We start from the raw sequence: 20,635 nt of genomic DNA, 5'->3' as shown, positions 1-20,635 counted from the left end.
CCAGCCGCAGGCTTCAGACCTCGGGCTTTGCAAAGTGTCTCAAGTTGGAAAGGCTTACTCGGCCCAGCCCCGGTGAACCCAAGTCCCCAGCTCTCCTTTCTCCCCCTCCAGTTTGGTGACAACTGCCCGTCACTCGCGTCCTTAATTCGCTGAAACAAATATCCGCACCCACCCCCAGCAGCTTTGGGGTCTGCTTTGAAGAAGAAGGAAGTTTGCCCCTCCCTTCGGTGTATAATGAGCTTTGCCCTAAGAGCCCAGTACACTCAGCATTTTACGCTGTAACCTCACTTGCTCCTTTCTGGGACACTGGACCATTTGTTGTACTGGTAGTGGGGGGAGGGGGCCCAAGGGAAGTTTTTAAGGGGCTGGGCCTCCAAAAAGGCGGACTAAAAATTACCTGCCAGATATTGCTGTAAACGTCAATGATGTAAAACGACTGTTGCTGCACCATTATTAGAGCACATCAATAAAAAATGCACTTACACAGTCTCCATAATTGTGAATCAGCAGAATAGATTGTGTCTTATTTTGTATCAGTTGCCATTCAAGACCCCCCGAAAGGACGTGGTGGGGCCTTTCCTTGAGCCTGCCCGTCGTTGCTCCCGGGCTTCCTGGGCTTCTGAGGACTGTTGCTGAAGTATTACATGCAATCGAAAAACCAAGGGTGCAGTAGAAAACCCGAGCGAGCTCCTGATGCAACCCTGCCCCGGTTACACGTGCTTCCCTTCCCCCAACGCCTGCTGGTGGGAGCGCTGCGTTTTTTCCGCCTGTAGGGTCACATTGTGGTTGATTGATTCTCCTTTCGCCTTGCTCAGTCATTCAGATTTGGAAAGTAAATAACAAGTTGACATCATTACAGCTCTCGGCTTTACGGGGACGCGGCCCTCGGCTACCGCACACTCTCGAGTAGCCGCGCAACCAAACCGGCCCTCTGGCTTGCCAGCCCTGCTCGTCGTTAGCTGCTTGGAAATTCCGAACTGAACCTGATGAAAAGGCCTCTTTGTAGGTTTTGATTACTTGGCAGATGCCAATCATTTAAAGTATGGGAAAGTGGTGGAAATCCTCACTGCAAACCATGACCCAATGTGACCGGTTTTTACAGCTGGTCTTCCGTAACTCATAATGCAGGGGAGCTCAGAGTCCATCTTGCCTGTTGGATCACGTCCCAATAATCCCACCGGTCTTTTTCCAAGGAAAGAGTCAAGCGCTTTTATCAGAGACCCTTAGAAGCAAGCCCTCAGGGACTTTGTAAGACTTTAGACAGGAAAAGTGACCCCCTACGTTTATCATCATAACACTGAAATTCCTCTTTCTGAATGCTAGATGGGTAGTAGGTAGGTGGTAAATTAGACTTTTATTTTATCTGTTTTGCAGATTTTTCAGCGGTGGGAGAAAGTAACAGGGGAAAACACATTAAAATAGAGCAGCAAAGGAGTTAATGCATGCTGACAAAAGCCTGCGGACTAATATGGAGACCCTGAACAGCAATGATTTCCACAGGTACCCACTGCACAGTATCTACACTCTAAAACAATTATTTTGGCTGCTGACTGGAAGGAGCTGGAATACAAGAATCTGCCTGCAACAAATGCTGTAAGTATTCCCCCTCAACAGTAGTCAAATGTTTCACTAAAAGGCAGCAGAAACCCACGCAAATATACTTGACTGATACTGGACTAAAGAGCAAAGGCATTTCAATGGAGAAAAAAATATGCTTTTTAACGAGTGATACTGGAACAACTGGATATCCACACACAAAACAAACAAAGAAATTAAGCTAGCCCAGACTGTGCTTTTCAGAGTAACTAACTTAAAATTGATTATGAGAAGTTCCCGCTGTGGCACAGTTGGTTAAGGATCGGACAGTGTCTCTGCTGTGGCTTGGGTTACTGCTGAGGCTCCGGTTCGATCCCTGTCCCGGGAACTTCCATATGCCTCCAGTTACGGCCAAAAAAATAAAATTGATCATGGGCTTAACGTGTAAAGGAAAAAGAAAAAAAACCTCCTAGAAGATTATGTAGCAGAAAATCTAGGTGACCCTGGATTTAGCAATGAATTTTTAGATATACTACTAAAAACATGATTCATGGGGGGGGGAAATTGATCTATTGAATGTCATTAAAATTATAAACTTTTCTGCAAAAGACACAGTTAAGATAATAAAAAGATAAAGCACAGACTGAGAGATAATATTTGTAAAATCCATATCTGATGAAGGAGTGCATCTAAAATATGCAAAGAACTCTTAAAACTCAGCAGTAAGAAAACAATCCAAAATACAAATGGGCAAAAGAAGTGAAAAAAAAAAATCTCACCAAAGGGATATACAAATGACAGGTAATTGAACATTAAGACACAACATCACTAGACATTTATTAAAATGACATCACGCAGACCCAAAGACAGCACCAAGTGCTAACAGGATGTTGAGCAAAAAGGACTGGTACATTGCTGGTGGGAATGTAAAATGCTAAGACCGCTTTGGAAGACAGTGTGGCAGTTTCTTACAAAGCCAAACATAGTCTTAGCAGACAATCCAGCAACTGTGCTTCTAGGTATTTACCCAACCACGTCAGAAACTTATGTCAACACAAAAACCTGCACAGGAATGTTCAGCAGCGTTACTCATAATCACCAAACCCTTACAGCAACCAGATGTTCCTCCATAGGTGAACGGAGAAACAAACTGTGGCACATCTAGACACCAGAATATTATTCAGCCATGAAAAGAAACAAGCTATCAAGCCATGAAAAGATGCAGAGGAACTTATTTTAAGTTTGCAGTTAGCAAACCACTGAGTGAAAGAAGCCCCCCTGAAAAGGCTACCTACTGTATGAGTGCGACTCTATGACCTCCTAGAAAAGATCAGAAAAGACCAGTGGTTGCCAGGGATTCTGGATGGGAGAGGAAGGATAAATGGGGGAACACAAGGGGCTCAGAGGGTTAAAGACCCCACGTTGTCTCCCAGAAGATGCATGTTGGATCCCTGGCCTCCCTCAGTGGGTTAAGGAGCCAGGGTTGCCGCAAGGTGCCTTGTAGGTCCAGGATGCGGCATGGGCCTGGGGTTGCTGTGGCTGTGGCCTGGGCCTCAGCTGCAGTTCTGATGCCACGCCTAGCCTGGGAACTTCCTTATGCCACAGGTGTGATGGGCAAACAAACAAACCAAAAAAGCAGGGAGCACACGGGAATTTCGGGGCAGTGAAACTTCTGTAAGATACTGCAATGGTGCATACATGACATTTTGCATTTGTCCAAACAGATAAGATAGGGACTTCCCTTCGTGGCTCAGCGGCTAACAAACCTGCGACTGGCATCCATGAGGACACAGGTTTGATCCCTGGCGTCTCTCGGTGGGTTAAGGATCTGGCGTTACTGTGAACTGTGGTGTAGGTTCCAGGCGCGGCTCGGATCCCTCACGGCTGTGGATGTGGTGTAGGCCGGTGGCTACAGCTCCAACTGGCCCCCTAGCCTAGGAACCTCCATGTGCCACAGGTGTGGCCCGAAAAAGAGAAAGACAAAAAAAAAAAAAAAAAAAACAAACAGATAAGGTGGAACTGCACAACACCAAGCGTGAACACTAATGTAAACCATAGGTTTTATCTGTATTGATTCATTCATTATAATACAACTACTAGTCCTACACAAAAAATGTTACCACTAAAAGCCATGAGTGGGAGGAGGGAAACTGGGAACTCACCGCATGATATGCTCAATTGTTCTCTACGTCTCAAACTGTTCTCTAAAACAGTCTATTATTTTTTAAAAAGACAATAAGAAGAGGTATTAAACTTCTCCTGAGAATTACTGCCCCGTTTTCCTTGAAGCTAATATCTAATTTCACCCAGGCCTGTCTAGTTTTCAGAGGCTCCCAACACCTAGGCCGGGATCTGTTTCCATGCCTGGCTTCCTTAGAAAGGCCTGAGATTCCAGGACTGACCTGCTTGGCGCCACGACGACCGCTCCCCGACGGCTGTGAGCGAGCATTCGCCATGAGCTTCCCTTACGAAACCCACGAGCTTTGCCAACCGCACCCACAAACCTCTGGCCCATCTTCCCTCTGGGGGCTCGCTTCTAGTTTTCCCGAGGGAGCCTGGAACCGAAACTACGGGGGGGGGGGGGCTCATTGTACAAGGTGGCAGCACGTGACCCTGCTTGGAGAAGCAAACAGGAGGGAGGCCGTCACCCACCGTGGACACAAGAGGAGGTGGGTGATGGCCTCTTCTGCTGCCCTTGACCACTTTTTTTAAAAAAGAACAATGTTAGGGGGTTAAATGTGTCCCTCCCCCTGCAAATGCATGTGTTGAAGTCCTTTGCCCCCCATCTGAGAATGTATTTGGAGAGATGGCCTTTAGAGCAGTAAATACGTGGAAGGCACTCAGTAGGGTGACCTTTCCTTATTTCATCTGACTGGTATTCTTCTAGAAAGACGAGAGGAGGATACATCCAGACGTGCACGGGGCGTCTCAGCAAGGAGACGGCCGTCCACAAGCCAAGGAGGGAGGACTCAGGAGGAACCAAACTGCCAACGCTGCCACCTCCAGCCTCCAGGACTGTGACAAAATCCATTTCTGTAACGGGGAGCACGCTGTCTGCGGCGCTTTGTCACGGCAGCTAAACAGAGTTGTTGCAGGCTTTTTTTTTTTTTTTCCTCTTGGAATGTCACATTCAGTTCCTATCCTCTGAATACTGAAAACACCTTGCATTTGGCACAGGGTGCGTTCATGGCACACTATGGAATTTGATCCTCCCAGTCAGCCTGGAGGGCAGGGATTTTTATATCCGGTGTTCAGAGCAGACTGGACCCAAAAGGTTAAAGCGTTAAGAGATGGGAACCTTCTTTGGTGATTTAGTGATTATACTGATTTATAATGTGTAAACACAGAAAAGAATGCACATTAGCCTACAAAGAAGCTTAGTTGTGTTAAAATACAGGCATCAAATTTTTAAAAATGTGAATGTCGTCATACCTGTGCTTCTTTCTCGCTACTTCCAATGGTAAGCTCTAGAAGGGACTGTAAGAACGTCCGTATTTCAGAGTAATGATGAGTGTAAACAAAATCTGCTTCAGCTCTAATCTGCTCTGAAAGGACATCAGACATCTATGGGGGACAAATCAGTAACCACTCAAAGATACCGCTAAGGCTTCTGTCACCTCCCCTCTAGTCATAGGTGTTGGAAATGCTAAATCCGGCTTGATGGCAGAAGTTTACTGCATCCAAGTTCACGGACCCCTGTGGTCTTTCCCTGGGACCTTCCTGCAGAGGGAGGAAGTACGAGCTGCACCCCTTGGTTCTCTGTACTCCTTCTGCCCCCCCTGGATTCATTCATGCCCCCCTCCCCGGACCCGCTCCCATGGCTCATGGGCCAGGACCCTAGGGTGAGGTGAGTTTAAAGGATGCCAAAAACTTATTCATCGAGATAAATAATAATGCCATGTTTTAAACCTCTAAATAAATGTTCCTCCAGAATGCCTCCATGATGAACAAAATGTCAAAAGGTTGTATAAAGACAGGCTCTGGGGCAGGGGGTTCTCGCTGTGGTGCATCGGGTTAAGAACCAATATAGCATCTATGAGGATGCAGGTTTGATCCCTGGCCTCACTCTGTGGGATAGGAGCCGGCGTTGCCATAAGCTGTGGTATAGGTCAGCAGCCGCAGCTCAGATTCAACACCTGGCCCTGGAACTTCCATATGCCACAGGTGCAGCTATAAAAAAAAAAAAAAAAGCAAAATGCCCTTTCCTGATGGAGCTTCTGTGCTAGGGCAGGAGTCGGCAGAGGACAGCTCTCATACCTGTTTTTGCACAGCCTGCAAGCCTAAGGATACATTTTTAAAAGACTGGGGAAAAATTAAAAAAATAACGATACTTTGTGACATGGAAATTATGCAAAATTTGGATTTCAGCGCCCACACATAAAGTTTTACTGCAACACCAACAGGGCCGTTCCTTTGCTTACTAACAGAGGTGAGTGGCCCAGGAAACGTGAGTTAACACTGACTCTTTGGCCTGTCACCGAAGGTGTGCTGAGCTTGTTTCTACGAGACGGAAGCACTCAAGGTTCCTCACATAACTCATTAACTTCTTCCTAGGAAATGGTGTTCCATATTATACTGTGTTTTTGAGAACTTTTCAGAAAAAGTTACACTTTTTTTTTTCATATTTAAGAAAAAAGAGGAAAATGATGGTGGAAAAGAAACAGTGTCTTTAGGAATCGAGCCTAACCTGTTGGTGGATGGGAATGGATTCTGGAAGCACAGAAATGCCTGGGGACAGCCACTCATGAAGAGTGGGAAGAGGCCATCGGAAGGATTTGGTGAAATTAAATATACCTTGATAGGGAAGCAGCCGGTAAGCAAAGAACCGAGGTGACGAAGTTTTCAAAGACCACCTCATCCACTGGCATAGCAACCTATGCCACAGCTGGGAACATAGAATTGTGATCATATTCATGCAAAGTTGAATCTCATAGGCTGGTGGTTGTATCGGTTTCCTCTTGCTGCTGCAACAAACCATCACACACTGAGGAGCTTAAAACACACGGCTTCTCTGACCATTCTGGAGGCCAGAAGTCCCAAGTGGGTCTCACTGGGCTCAAATCAAGGTGTTGGCAGGGCGGGTTCCTTCTGGAGGCTCCAGGGGAGAATCTCTGTCCTTGCCTTTTCCAGCGTGTAGAGGCCCATTGCCTTCCGGTCCTGTCATTCTCACATCACAATATTGCCACCTGCTTTCTTCTGCCCCACCCCCTCCATTGTCAAAGGTCATGGTCATCCGATGAGGCCAAAGGACATAATCCAGTCTAAACGTCCCATTGCAAGGTTGTAAATTGAGCCCCAGATGCAAAGTCCCTTTTGCTACAGAAGGTGGCATCTTCACAGGTTTAAGGCTGTTCAAGTATAGACCCCTCTAAGGGACCATATTCCGCTTCTTTCCCCAGTGTCCTGGCTCCTCGATTCCATAAACCCGTGGCCTTCCTAACAGGAACCAGTGGCCTCTCAAACAGTGAATAATTTCAGAGCCCACCCACCCAGCCACACCCAGAACAACAGAAAAGCTGCCTGGGTTTCCTCAAATCACCTGGAGTGGGAAAGTGTTTGATACAGTTACAAAATAACAGGAGATTATACAAAAGGCTGTGGTGCCTCCTCCCTCTCTCTTTTGGGAAGGAGATTTCACTATAAGACATTGTGTGGTTTTTTTCCTCCCTTTGTTTCCACTTCTGCATTTAGTGTTTAAAACTTGCTATAGAGCACAAGCCTGGGAGAGAGGATGATTTTATAAATAGTTGCTGCATAAAAATCACCTCCCACATAGTCAAGCTTGACACCCCACTGACAAAAGAAAATGCAGCAGGTTCAAGAAAAGCACAGGTGAAACTAATGGAGGTGGAGCATTTGCATTCTTCCCCAGGGCCTTTGTCATCAGGCCTCTTGGATGTTGTTTTTGCAGAAAGAAAGGCCACCTGATAAGATCAGACGTGTGTCACGTGCACAGACACCCCAGCCATAGTCTCCTACTTAGGCACCTAAGAGACGTGAAAATGTTGTCCCCACAGAAAGCTGTACGCTCGCAGCTTGGTGCAGAGTTGCTCCAACATGGGAACAAGCCAGACGTCCCTCAACAGATGAAGGGATTAAACTCCCCGTGACACATCCGTGCACGGGAGCACGAATGAACCCTAAAAAGGGAAGAGCGTTGGCCTGCGCCCCAACATGGATGAATGCCCACGGTGCACGGATAAGCGAGAGAAGACAGATTCAAAGGGCAGCCTTCTCTGTGACTGCATTGATACGGTTTTCCCGGAAGTGCAAAACCACCATGACCGAAAACAGACCCCTGGTTGGGCGTCCGGAAAGAGGTCGCCAGCAGAGGCCCGTGGGGACATTTTGGGGGGTAACCCAGCCGTTTTGGCCTCTTGATTTGGCTGCTGATTACCTGACTGTAAATGGTGGTCAGACCTTGAATTAGATTCTAAAAGGCTGGATTTTACTGTATGTAAATTACACCTCAGTAAAAGTGACCTGAAAAGAAAAGAAAACCCAGCAGATTTGAGGAAAACACCTTGAAACTCAAAGGGATTCAGAGTTCACGGTGTGGCTCAGCGGGTTAAGAAACCTGCCATCGTGTCGGTAAGGATGCAGGTTTGACCCCTGGCCTCCTCGACCAGGCATTGCCGCAGCTGTCGCTATGACTGTGACACAGGCCTGCACCTGTGGCTCAGATTCCATGCCTCGCCCGCAGGTGCAGCTGTGCAAAAAAAAAAAAAAAAAAAGAAAAAAGAAAAAGGAATTTGAACCCCAGGCTTTTCTCCAATACCCCTTTTGTTTGTTGTTATTTTCACTAGACAGAAGTCACTTAGTAAGGTCGCATATATGTCATATGTCACCTACAATTCTTAAAATGTCCCTAAGGGAGGGAGGGAGGGAGGGCGAGAAAGAACATTTTCATATATTTTTGAGATAATAACGAGAATCAGTCACATTTCTAGAAATAACTGTTCGGATAAAACTCTCCCCACCCACAGAGGCCCACGGGGCACACCGGCGTCTAGTCGCTCGGGTGTGGGGCTGACCTCAGTAGACAGAGGGTTTCCAAAGCCTGGTCTGAGTAGTGGACAGGTGCGCAGAAGTCAGGCGTGATTTCTGGAAAGGGGATGGCAAGCACCAGGCTCCAAGAAGGGCGAGATCCCCTTGCATGACTAAAATCACTTTCTCAAATGACTAGATAATTCCAAAGTGGTCTGAATTTTTAAATGTTAAAGCTCTTACCAGAATGGCAGAGTTTGAAAAAATGGAAAGGTTGCACATAGGAGCTAAAGACATGAAATGCTGGCTGCACTAGCTTTCTGAAAAATTTTTTTTTTGTCTTTTTGTCTGTTTTTTTAGGGCCCCACCCTTGGCATATGGAGGTTCCCAGGCTAGGGGTCTAATCGGAGGTGTAGCCGCTGGTCTACACCACAGCCACAGCAATGACAGATCCTTAACCCACTGAGGGAGGCCAGGGATCGAACCTGCAACCTCATGGTTCCTAAGTGGATTTGTTTCCACTGAGCCATGACGGGAACTCTTGAATTTTTTCCCCCCACTGTGCCTGTGGCATGTGGACGTTCCTGGGCCAGCGATTGACCCATACCACTATAGTGATCACACCAGATACTTAACCCAGTGAGCCGCAAGGGAACTCCTAGCCTTCTGTATTTGTATGTAAAGAAGACAAAGATAGACATTACAGCTACTAAATAAATGATTCTACGTTTTTTGTTTTGTTTTTTGGTCTTTTTAGGGCCACACCCAGGCTAGGGGTTGGTTTGGAGCTGTAGCTGCTGGCCTATACCACAGCCACAGCAATGACAGATCCTTAACCCATGAGCAAGGCCAGGGATCGAATTCGTGTCCTCATGGATACTAGTTGGATTCATTACTGCTGAGCCACAACAGGAACTCCATAAAGAAATGATTCTAAATAGCAACAACAACAACAACAAAAAGACAAAAAAAAAAAAAAAAGAAAGAAATGATTCTAAACAAATGATGACACCTACTAAATACATGATTTCTAGTTTAAACACGTGATTCTTAAGATATACGAATGTTTATTGAAACGTTATATGCAAAGAATCGTAAAGAAAAAACGTTACATGCAAAGAAATGTCAATAAAACCTGCAGCACCAGGATGCAGGTTCAATCCCTGACCTGGCCCAGTGGATTAAAGGATCTGGTATGCAACACCACAGATGTGGCTCAGGTTCGATCCCTGGCCCGGGGACTTCCACATCATGTGAGTGCAGTTGGAAAAAACAACAACTTTAGTGTGTCCCAACCCCCAGAGCCCAGTCTAAGCATGAGAAAAACAGGAGACAAAGTCAGATTGAAGGACATTGTGTAGAATACCAGAGAGCAGCATTCCTCAAAACGGTCAAGGTCACCAGGAGCACAGAAGGATGGAGACCCTGTCACAGCCCAGAGACGCCTAAGGAGACCCGAGGACCAAGCTCTGTCCTGGGACGAGGAAGAGCTCCAGCGGAAACACGGGACAGCCGAGCACGGTCTGGAGTCTAGTTCACAGTGTCGGGCCAAGGGCATCCACACGGGGGAAGCTGGGTCCGGGTGAGGGATAAACAAGACTCTCCGCCCTACGCTGGTGTAGCCCTACAGCTATTCTAACATCTGAAAGTCAGCTTCAACAAATTAGAGTGCTCCAATTCAGTGGGCTTGAGAGGTCACTCTTTGCTTTTTTTTGTTTTTTGGGCTGCACCCGAGGCATCTGGAGGTTCCCAGGCTAGGGGTTGAAGGGGAGTGACAGCTGCCGGCCTACACCACAGCCACAGCCACGCAGGATGTGAGCCACATCTGTGACCTACACCACAGCTGGAGGCAACACCGTATCCTTCACTCATGGAGCAAGGCCAGGGATTGAACCTGTATCCTCATGGATACTAGTCGGATTCGTTTCTGCTGTGCCACAACAGGAACTCCCAAGACAACTCTTTGGTAACGTAAAACACATCTATTTGTACAAAGACACCATCCCATTTTGAAAGAACTGAATATGAAAGGACTTGAGGACAACAGTGTCCTCTGGAGAGGAGACAAGAGAAAAATTGCATAAAAAAATTTCGAGTAGCGTTCCCAGCGTGGCTCCACAGGTTAAGGACCTGACGCTGTCTCTGGGAGCATGAGGGTTTGATCCCTGGCCTTGCTCAGTCGGCTAAGGATCCAGCATGGCCACAAGCCGTGGTGTGGGTTACAGATGTGGGTTGGATCTGATGTTGCTGTGGCTGGGGGGTAGGTTGCAGATGCAGCTCCCATTTGACCCCTAGCCCAGGAGCTTGAATGTGCCGTGAGTATGGCCCTAAAAAGAAAAGAAAAAGTTTCAAGCCATACAGACAGACAGGAATGCCCACTGTGGCACAGTGAAAACGAATCTGACGAGTATCGATGAGGATGCAGGTTTGATCCCTGGCCTTACTCACTGGGTCTGGGATCCAGTGTGGCCATGAGCTGTGGTGTAGGTCACAGACCGGGCTCTGATCCTAAGTTGCTGTGGCTGTGGCTGTAGGGTAGGTTGGCAGCCGTAGCTCCAATTTGACCCCTAGCCTGGGAACTTCCATATGCCTTGGGCATGGCCCAGAAAAGCAAAAAAATTTAAAAAGTTTTTAAAAAGATTTGCTTATTCTTTGCTGTAGAGCAGAAATTGACAAAACACTGTAAATCAACTATAATTAAAAAAAATTTTTTTAAAGCCATACAGAGGCTATATACGTGCATGGAGTTCTTGTACATTAAAAGACAAATTAAAATTAACCAGAGGCAGGAGACTTTGCTCCATCCACAGTCCCTGCACCCTCTTCCTTCCTGCCTCCCCACCGCCCCATCCTCACCAAGCCTGTGCAGCTCCCTAAACTTTCCCGGCTGGCTCCTGCCCCCGTACCCACCATTCCTCCTCCTGTTACCCCAGGCCCCTCAGTTCCCTTAGGGCTCTGGCAGGATGTGGGATCCCCTGTCCTCCATCAGCTTCTCTTTCATGAACCACCCTGTTGCTATTTGTTCATTTGTTTTCATTGGCTTTCCCACCAACGAGGATAAGAGTTCTACAGACGACAGGAAGGAGGGGACAGAGGGCTGGGAAGGGAAGGCAGGTGTCATGGCCTTTGGATGTGTCAGTTTCACCCGTCACACAGCTGGCCGTGTTCAGTCAGATCCTGTGTCTGTTTCCTAGGGCTGCTGTAGCAAAGTACCATATAAAGCAAGACAAATTGACTTTTCACAGTTCTGAGGGCCAGAAGTCCCAAATCAAGGTATTCAGAGGAACACGGGAGGCTCTAGAGAAAAATCTTGCCTTGTCTGTTTCAGCTACTGGTGGCCCCTGACAACCTTCAGTGTCCTTTTGCCTGGAGTGGCATCATTCCAATGTCTGCCTCCATCTTCACCTGGCCACGCATGTGTGTCTGTGTGTGTGTGTGTGTGTGTGTGTGTGTGTGTGTGTGTTGCAGGCTCTGCATGAGCATCCTTGGAGCCCTAACTTCCCGGTACGCTTTAGTCCAAGCATGTCTCTGCAAGAATGACCCATGCAGGAGGCAGCTGTCTTTTCAAACCCCCACCACCACCACCACCCTGCCTCTGAGCCCAGAGTATCAGGACGGCTCCGGGCCTGGCTGCCGCGGGCTGCAGTGCACCTGGAGGTGCAGTCATCTCTTAGATTCCATCTTGCTGCTGCTCACCTGTGGTTTCTTCCATTTTCTTCTTGAAAAACAAACGACCGCCCCCCTCCCCATGCGAATGACGTGCACATTGGCTGCCAGAATATCCAAACTGTGCATGGGCTGTCCACTCAGTAAAAGCTGGGACAAGCCTCAGCTCCTCTGAGTCACTTTTCTGGAACGAAGCTGGGTCTTCCTCACACGGACACGTGACAATTAGCCACGGAGGGGATGCTATGAGAGCAGGTGGCCTGTCCAGAAGCTGGTGGCTCTAATTCGCTGCAAGACTAGGACCCTGTTCCTATAGGATGATTGGCCAGCAGCGCTAGTCCTGGGGATCTCCCTCCTACAAGGCCACCCCACGTGCAGTGCAGGTGACCTCAATGTCACCTCCAGTTTTCCTCACGCCCCCCCCCCCGCTTCGCTCCAAATGGACACAACGTGGTTGATGACATCATTCCAGGGTGGGGTCCTGGCGGTGCTGAGAGTAGAAGGATGCCACGGTCCAGGGCAGAGTCTGAGACAGACCAACACGGGCAGGGCCTGGTGCCACTCCTCGGAGCCACGTGGCCTTGAGCAAGTCACCAAACCTCTAGTCCCTTCCTGGGTCTGGCCAGGTCGTAGCATAGCGTGTGTCACAGGCACCCTCCAGCAGACTTCCAGGTCTGAGGTCTCGTGGAGCCATGCGAGTTCCAGATGCCTCCCCCAGGGACAGGAGACGGAAGCTTGTGGGTCAGACAGGGGAGAGGGCAAACCCATGAGAGCCTGCGTGGGCCCAGAAGACCCCACTGTGCGTGCCAGGCAGAGCACAGCAGGCACCAGGGCTCGTCCAGGCACCATCCTCTCTCTGTGCCATTCAACTTGACCAGAGCTGAATCAGACTGTCAGGGAACAAGACAGAGCTCAGAAGGTCGGCCGCCCCCTCCCAGCTCCCCCTCCTGGCAGACACATCATTTCTGCCAGCATAAGGGCCCCTGGTGAAGGAAGTTTCTTCAACCACAGTCAGCATCTGTAGCTGTGCCCACACCAGTTAAAAGTCAGCCAAGGCGCGTGTCCACCAAAGGGAAGCCACACAGTTCAGCGACTGCAGGCAGCAGCAGTGCAACATAGCAGACGGGGCGGCTGCGGAGGCTCCCAAGAATCCACTCTTCCCTCCGGAGCATCCGGACTGCAGAGCTGAGCTGTGAGATGCTAGGTTCAGGGAGCAGGTACCCGGCTCGGCAATGCCTGGCTGAGCCGGGCCAAAGCCACCAGACCTGGGTCTGATCAGCACCAGAGAGGCAGCTTACTTTTTTACAGCAGGAAATAATTAAGTCAGCCCTAGGGGATGACTGGTCAGCAGCTTCTCTCCCTTCAAGAGAGGGCGGGAGGGTCCGTGGGGGAGTGTGAGCTCCAGGAGGGACAGGGGCCCCTCAGCACAGCGTCCCCCACCCCCAGCCCCTCCGGGCTGTGCCCACAGGGCCTGAGGGGTGCTCCCTGCGGGGCTGGGATAACAGCTCGGAGGCCGTCCAAGCCTCCGTCCCCTCCTCGCCGTCTTCCTCCCTCTCTCGCCTTCCCCTTCCTCTCCTTCTCCTGCGCCTTTGCTTCCTCCGAGTCTGTTTCCTCCTTCTCTCTGTTCTTCTGCCTCCTCTCTGCTGCCTCCTCTTCTCTCTCTCTCTGACTCCGCTAAGGCCTTGCAATATGGGGCTTACACCAAATGGGGCAGGAGAAGGATAGAGAGGATGTGATCCCAGGGTCGGGGGGACCCCGCTCCCCAGGGGCAGACAGCAGCCCCCCGCCCTCGCAGCAGCCCCCCGCCCTCGCAGGCTCCTGGGCAGGCTGACCTGAGCACCCCAGGGGAGCCACAGCCCCAGGCTCCCGCTTCGGCCCTCAGCACGCTGGGCACTGCTCAGACGCAGCATCACCGCACCGCAAGGAGATGATTCGGCTACTCTGCCCAAGAAGCCAGATGAGGAAAACGGGCAGCAAAGGCTCCAGGCGTAGTTCCAGGGTGGGGGCGGGAGGACACCCGTGATGGGGGCAGCCTCCGGGGTGGGGGCGAGCGTGAGTGGGGCCCGCAGGGATCTCAGGGCTTGGCTGGGGCTGAAGGCCACGAACTCAGAAGCGGGGGATGAGGTCTGGGCCCCAGCACTGCCCTCCTGTCCTTCAGGCTGTCCCCTCTGTGGGCCCCCTAGGTGTGTGGATGGACAGCAGCACGGGGACTCCTGTGCCACACCCATCGCCACTCTCTGCCGACCTGCTGCAGGGCCCAGCGGAGCAGGGCCGCAGAGTGGGGCTGACCAAACACGCATTGGGCCCCCAGCCTTGGGGAGACACTGACCTGGGGGGCCGGGGGAGGGGGTGCAGAGACCCCTGGTTCCAAAGCCGAGGACGCGAAACAACTGATGGTGAGAGCGTATTAAACACAGGGAAATGACCCAGGAGACATCTGTGTGGTTCGTGCCATCTCTCACCCTTGCGGGGAAAAGAGGATTTGGACAAGACGAAGGAGGGCGTGAAGCATGGCTGAGGCAGGGCCCCGATAAACCCGCTTCTCGGGGTCACACGTCTCATGTCTCTCTACACACAGACAGACGAGTCTCTACAGGGTACATCGCCCACAGCGGAGCTAAGGAGGGTCTGTGATCCAGGAGGCCACCCGCCAGGCCCCCCTGGCCTCCGACACCGCCCATTTCCTGCCCAGGAACCACAGCAGGAGTCCTTGGCCTGCAAAGGTGATGTTTCGTTTAGCCCAGTCGATTCCAAGGGCTTCATTTGGAACGGAGTCCTCGGAACTACTTTCTACTTAAGCGCACTTCATAAAGCTCTTTTTTTTCTTTTTTTTGGCTTGTAAGGGTACAGGTTTACTCTTGCACACCAGGCCATGGGGATTGGAGGCTGGTTACCTGGCGTTGCCGTGGGAACTGGCAAGTCTCAAGACCTGGTGAGCGCCAAGATCTTCCCTTGTCAGTAGGAAGGGGCAGTAACAGCAACAGCAGGCACAGCATCTTGCTCCTTCATCCCTGGGCGGCCGTGGAAACTGCATTACCTATTATGCTTAAAATTAATTTAGCTCGAAAGCACACATGCTAATTTCTGCTTATCCTTCCTAAATGATGTATTTGTGTCAGAATCTATATAAGTGGACACGATAAAGGGTTTTTTCCTCCTTCGGGAGCTCTTTCCGCTACAACCTCAAAAAAAAAAAATCATTCAATTTTAAACACTTTGGATTCTTTTAACTCTCAGTGCAATTGGCTTTAAAAAAAAAAAAAAAAAAAAAAGACTGTGCCAGAACCTCTGGGCAAATTTCAGAGGTTGCCTAAATGCGACAGGAATGGAGTTATGAGCCTGAAGTTGGGTACGTTATTTGCTATTTAAAATACTTTATAAAGGAAGCAACAAAAGCAATTGGGCAAATTAATTTAAAAGGCAGGTAGAAAATTTGTCAGCATACGTTTGTACTAAAACCATCAACTCCTGCAACTTTCCTTTCAAACTGCATTCCTATTACTTCTTACTGGACCTGAGTGCTTTTAGGAATTACCTCACTAAATCCAATCGTAACTCTTCAAGCAAGGAATTATTTCTGAAATAGGAATTCAGTGGGTCCTCTAGCAGAAATACACACACTGAAACAAAAACCATTTTGCTCATGTAGATTTAATTCTGTTCACCGAAACCCTGAGTGCATTTTATGCATCTGCAGGGGGAAAAATGATGCATTAACACAGAGCCTTACCTTCCGGAGGCTTCTACCTTAGTAGGAGACAAACTTACTTCAAATAAAAGTTGTGAGTGAGAAATGTTGGAAACGAGTGTGTGTGTGTGTGTGTGTGTGTGTGTGTGTATGAAGGTTCATTGTGTCATACGAATTCATCTCGTTTTCTGAATTCGGACTTTGCTTAGTGGGCATTCTAAAAGCTTACAATGCTGTTTTCCTTTCTTTTTGAAATTGCTGGGAGTTCCCTCTGGGGCTCAGTTGGTTAAGAACCTGACACATAGCCATGAGGATGCAGGTTCCATTGCTGGCCTCGCTCAGTAAGTTAAGGATCTAGCACTGCTGCAAGTTGTGGTATAGGTGGCAGACAAGGCTTGGATCTGGTGTAGCTGTGGCTGTGGTATAAACAACTCTGATTTGACCCCTAGCCTTGGAAATTCCATATGCTGGAGGTACAGCCCTTAAAATAAAATAAAATAAAATTTAAAAAGAGAGAGAGAGAGAGAAAGAAATTGCACTACTTCTAATTTTATTCAATGAAATGCAGAAACATTAAAATGGAAAAAAAAAAAAAACCCATGTCTTGGGGACTTTATAACATTCCACCATTTCAGTAATTGAGGAAAACTCTACTCACCAAAATCCTGAGCCTGGCAAAATGGGACAATCTAGATTTCAGTGCTGACCTAAAAAACTCAAAGCAGCAAACACCTGCCGCGTGACATGCACACCTTTCTCTCCAGCTCTCCCACACCTTTAGCCCGGGTTAACTGGCTGGCTGGTTTTCTGGAGGTTCGAGGGAATGGATGGTTGAGGGTCCCTGCCCACCGGGAATTATCCACGTCCCGCCTGTGCCCAAGAATAAGAACAGTAAAGGGATCCTTTCTGGGTCTCGTGTTGGAGATGGTGGGCAGGAACTTGGGTGTCAGTGCTCAGGACTCTGACCCACGTGTCACGGCCAGAGGAGGACTTTCTGCAGGCGGGGACTCTCCCCAGCAGCGCCACAGGTCTCCGGAGCCACATCGCACTTTGCTGAACAACACCCAGGAGCCGGACACGGTCTCCTCTGTGAGGAGGGCTCTGGGGAGGCTAAGACATTTTTAGCGTCTTCACAGAAACACGTGCCACCTGGGGTGCGTTGGGATTCACACACCTCAATGCCTGGGAGCCCCGAGAGCTGAGCATTCCACAAACAAATGTGACAGGTGTCACGTTCGATGCCCAGTGGCGGCCGTGAGCCTGTGTATCACAACACTGTCACCCTTCCCAGCACCCAAGGAGTGTGACTCGGCCGAGGTGTCCACTCCCAGGGGCGGTCTGGCCCACGTCATGCCCTTCATCCAACAAGGAAGAGCCGTCCCTGCTTCTGGACTTCCGGTTTGTGTCAGATAGACAGCAGTCTCCCACTTACACGAGCCCGACCCTACAGACCCCAGCCCAGCGGATCGGGCTCTGCATTCCAGCCCCACCTGCCCTCGCCACCTGTCGTCCACCTGCCTTTTCATCTCCGTCCACCCAGGGCCTCATCACCCACCCTGGACCCTCCCCTGTCTGCTCCCCGCCTGTGCCCAGGTCTGCTCGTCGTTCAGGACAACACGTCTTTGTTCTCAGATTCCTCTGTTGTGACCTTCGGGCTCCTCTCCACCCACTTCATCCCCGAACTGCTTTTCATGCCGCACTCAGCTATTTCCAGCTGCTCTGAATGTCCGGGGCGCTTTGGGGCCCTGCCCATCGGGAGTAACCTGCAGCACGCTGCCTTGAATCCCAGTGGGCTTTTTCCTTCGTGTCTCTTTTAGCTTCAGCTAAGTTGGAAGATCCGTGAGGCCCCAGCAGCTTCTGCAGTGATCAAGGTGTACCTGGCCAGGGAAACTGTCTTTTTTAGTCTATGTTTATGGCCACCCCTGTGTGGCATGTGGACGTTCCGGGGCCAGGGGTCAAATGGGAGCCACACAGCTCGCATCAGCGCCAGATCCTTCACCCACTGAGTGAGGCCAGGCGTTGGATGGACATCCTCACAGAGACAATGGTGTGTCCTTCACCTGCTGAGCCACAAGGGGAGCTCTGACAAATGATGTCTTGATTGAACAGCTATTCTAAGCGTATGATACACGTGGCGAAGACGCAGAGGAGGAAGCTGCGTTACTTGGGAACTGGAGAGACGGGTCTGGAGGACAGTGGATGAGGTTGCCATGGGAGGAGGGGAGAGAGGAGACATGTGAAGAGAGAAGACACCTAGAGCAAAGTCTCCTCACACAAGCCTTGTTGAGAGCCAGGAGGACGGAAGGAGAGGCATGATGGGAAATTCGTTTGGCATCATAGTGGGAGCTAGAACATGCAGCCCCTGGCTGCAGGAGGACCTCGGAGGGCTCATGTATGGTCATTCCCACCAGAGCGGGAGTAGCCTGGGCATGAGACAGTCGTCTTGGGGGGTTGGAGGAAGAAATGTAAGGGGTGGGGGGTCATGCTTCTCTTCCTTGGGGCCAAGTCTTGGCTCAAATCTTCCCACTCGCCATGAAGCGTCAGCCTCCCTTCTCCATGTCCCCATTCCCACCGAGTCTGACTGTGCCTGCAGAGCCCAGTTCACATCATGGGGCCTGGCGGGGCCTTTTCTTTCAGACCCCCCTCACCCCCGTCCTCCTCCGGGATCTGGACCAAGCAGGGTGCTTGGTGCCCTTCCTTCCCTGCCAGCCTGTAGGGCTCCTGAGTGCTGGCCTGCTTCACCATATTCATGGGCCTCTACGCTCTGTTTATTGACACGACATGAGTTAAAATGACAAATGTAGGATGGTCTGTGGTTTTGGAGGAAATGGACATCACTGCGGGGGGAAAAAAAAGGTGGGAGGGGAGAGAGGATAAATCCCCCACCAGGATCGGGCTAAGTGGGGGGCCCACCTGTAGCAGTTCACTGTCAGCCGGTGGCGTGCGGGCGGGCTACTTAGGCGCTTTCGTGCTGCAGGGACCAGAGCAGGCTCATTTCAGGGAGCACATCCACGCTGCCATCCTGCTAAACGCAGCCTAGTGCCTTGCACATAGCAGGTGCTCCATAAACAACTCCCCGTAATGAGTCTAAAATTATGATTTCTCATTGAAAATGATTCTCATTTAAAAGCGAATTTAATGAATTCACGGACACACGCTACCCTGTGGCAAAAGCTCTAAAACAGGCAGCGTGAAAGAAGCCAGAGCTAAAAGGTCACATATCACAGGCTTTCATCTATATGAAATGTCCAGGACAGGTAAGTCATTAGAGACACAAAACAAACTAATGCTTGGTTGCCTGTGGCTGGAGCAAAGGGCCACTGGAATGAGGACTGACTCTTTAACGGGCACGCGGCTTCCTCTGGGATTGTGAACACGCTGTGGTGAAGGCTGCAGAAGTCTGTGCATGTAGGCAATGCCACAGAATCACCTGCTTTAAAGGGGCTAAGAACATGTTACAGGAATTTCATCTTAGGCAAAAAAAAAAAAAAAAAAACCAAACACCAAACAAACAAACAAACAAACAAAAAACAGCAAAAAAAGTGCCAGGAAAGTTACTAAAACATAAAACTTATTTTTCCAAAATAAAATGAATTCACCATTTGAAAATTTAGGCAAAATTATTTTCCCTCTCAACTGCAGAGATACAAAAGGGTCTTCCCCTTGATATGCGGCTGCAGTTTAATTTCAGAGATAGTGAAGAGAAACACACGTGCAGCAAGACCCAGCGCCAAGAGACAAATCGTGGTTCCATCCCACTGCTGCCAGCAGCGTCCCCACAGCCTCCCAGAGTGACACCAGATACTGGTTGCTTGAGCTTCTTGCGGCAGAGAGCTATCTAATCCTTAACAGAAGCAGTAAATGATAACAATTTAGCTAATAGAGAAAGGAGAAGCAGTGCCAGGGTTTGTGTGTCACGTACTAAAAGCTGCACGGACCCACTGGTTTTACGGTTCTCAGAATCAGCCATCAGGGATGCGGACAAGAGTCGGCTGGGCAAAACCAAGGTCGAAAGATACATTGTGCTTCCTCTCCTTTGAAGGAGGGGATGAGCAAACCCTCAAGAGGGAAATATGAGCAATCTGATACTAAACTACAACGCTACATCTTAGCAGAAGCTGGGTGAAAAAGAATAAAGAAACTGTGCAACAGAGATAGCTGCCGGAGGCCAGAGGAAGGAGGAGGGCGGGGGTGCGGGTGGGGAGGAGGGAGAGGAGCGGGAAACAGCACAGGTCAGATGGTGGCTCCGAAGGCTGTTTGCGGACTTTTGAGTCCTGGGTTTCACATTCTACGGCTGCGTCTACCCCGCCAGCCTTGGGTTGTGCTGAATTTTTTTGCTTTTAACCTCTGAGAACAACTTATCTACAGGAAGTACAAAAATAATGTGTGTTTTACCTAGGCCTCAAAACCAAAACCATCCGCCACATTCAGACACGGAGCTTGTCTACGAGGGACAGTCTGCTAACGCTTCGGACGTCTCGCACCAGAGGTGACTTTGATCTTTGGGATTTTCATGTTTCAAGTCACTCAATGGCATCTTTTTTTTTTCCACCTTTTTGCCTTTGTGCCCTTTTGCCTTTTCTAGGGCCACTCCCCGCGGCATATGGAGGTTCCCAGGCTAGAGGTCGAATGGGAGCTGTAGCCGCCGGCCTACACCACAGTCACAGCCACGCTGGATCCGAGCCGTGTCTGTGACCCACACCACAGCTCACGGCAGCGTTGACGGCATCATGTTGATTCTAAGGGCAGCGGGAAGAG

At 49.8% G+C, this 20,635-nt stretch overlaps 1 protein-coding gene across 2 annotated transcripts in view; it reads right to left on the bottom strand.

The window, feature by feature from the left end:
• Window positions 1-726, bottom strand: part of TBL1X (transducin beta like 1X-linked) — a 244,520-nt gene extending 243,794 nt beyond the window's left edge. For both annotated transcript variants that reach the window (XR_002340726.1, XM_021080268.1), the window contains exon 1: window positions 484-726. The gene's annotated coding sequence lies outside the window, so the exon portion shown is untranslated. The remainder of the gene's footprint in view (window positions 1-483) is intronic.

The sequence above is a fragment of the Sus scrofa genome, chromosome X (assembly GCF_000003025.6).
Source record: "Sus scrofa isolate TJ Tabasco breed Duroc chromosome X, Sscrofa11.1, whole genome shotgun sequence".
Taxonomy (NCBI): Eukaryota; Metazoa; Chordata; class Mammalia; order Artiodactyla; family Suidae; genus Sus; species Sus scrofa.
The sequence above is the reverse complement of the archived record's forward strand: the minus strand, read 5'-3'. Positions and strand labels throughout refer to the sequence as shown.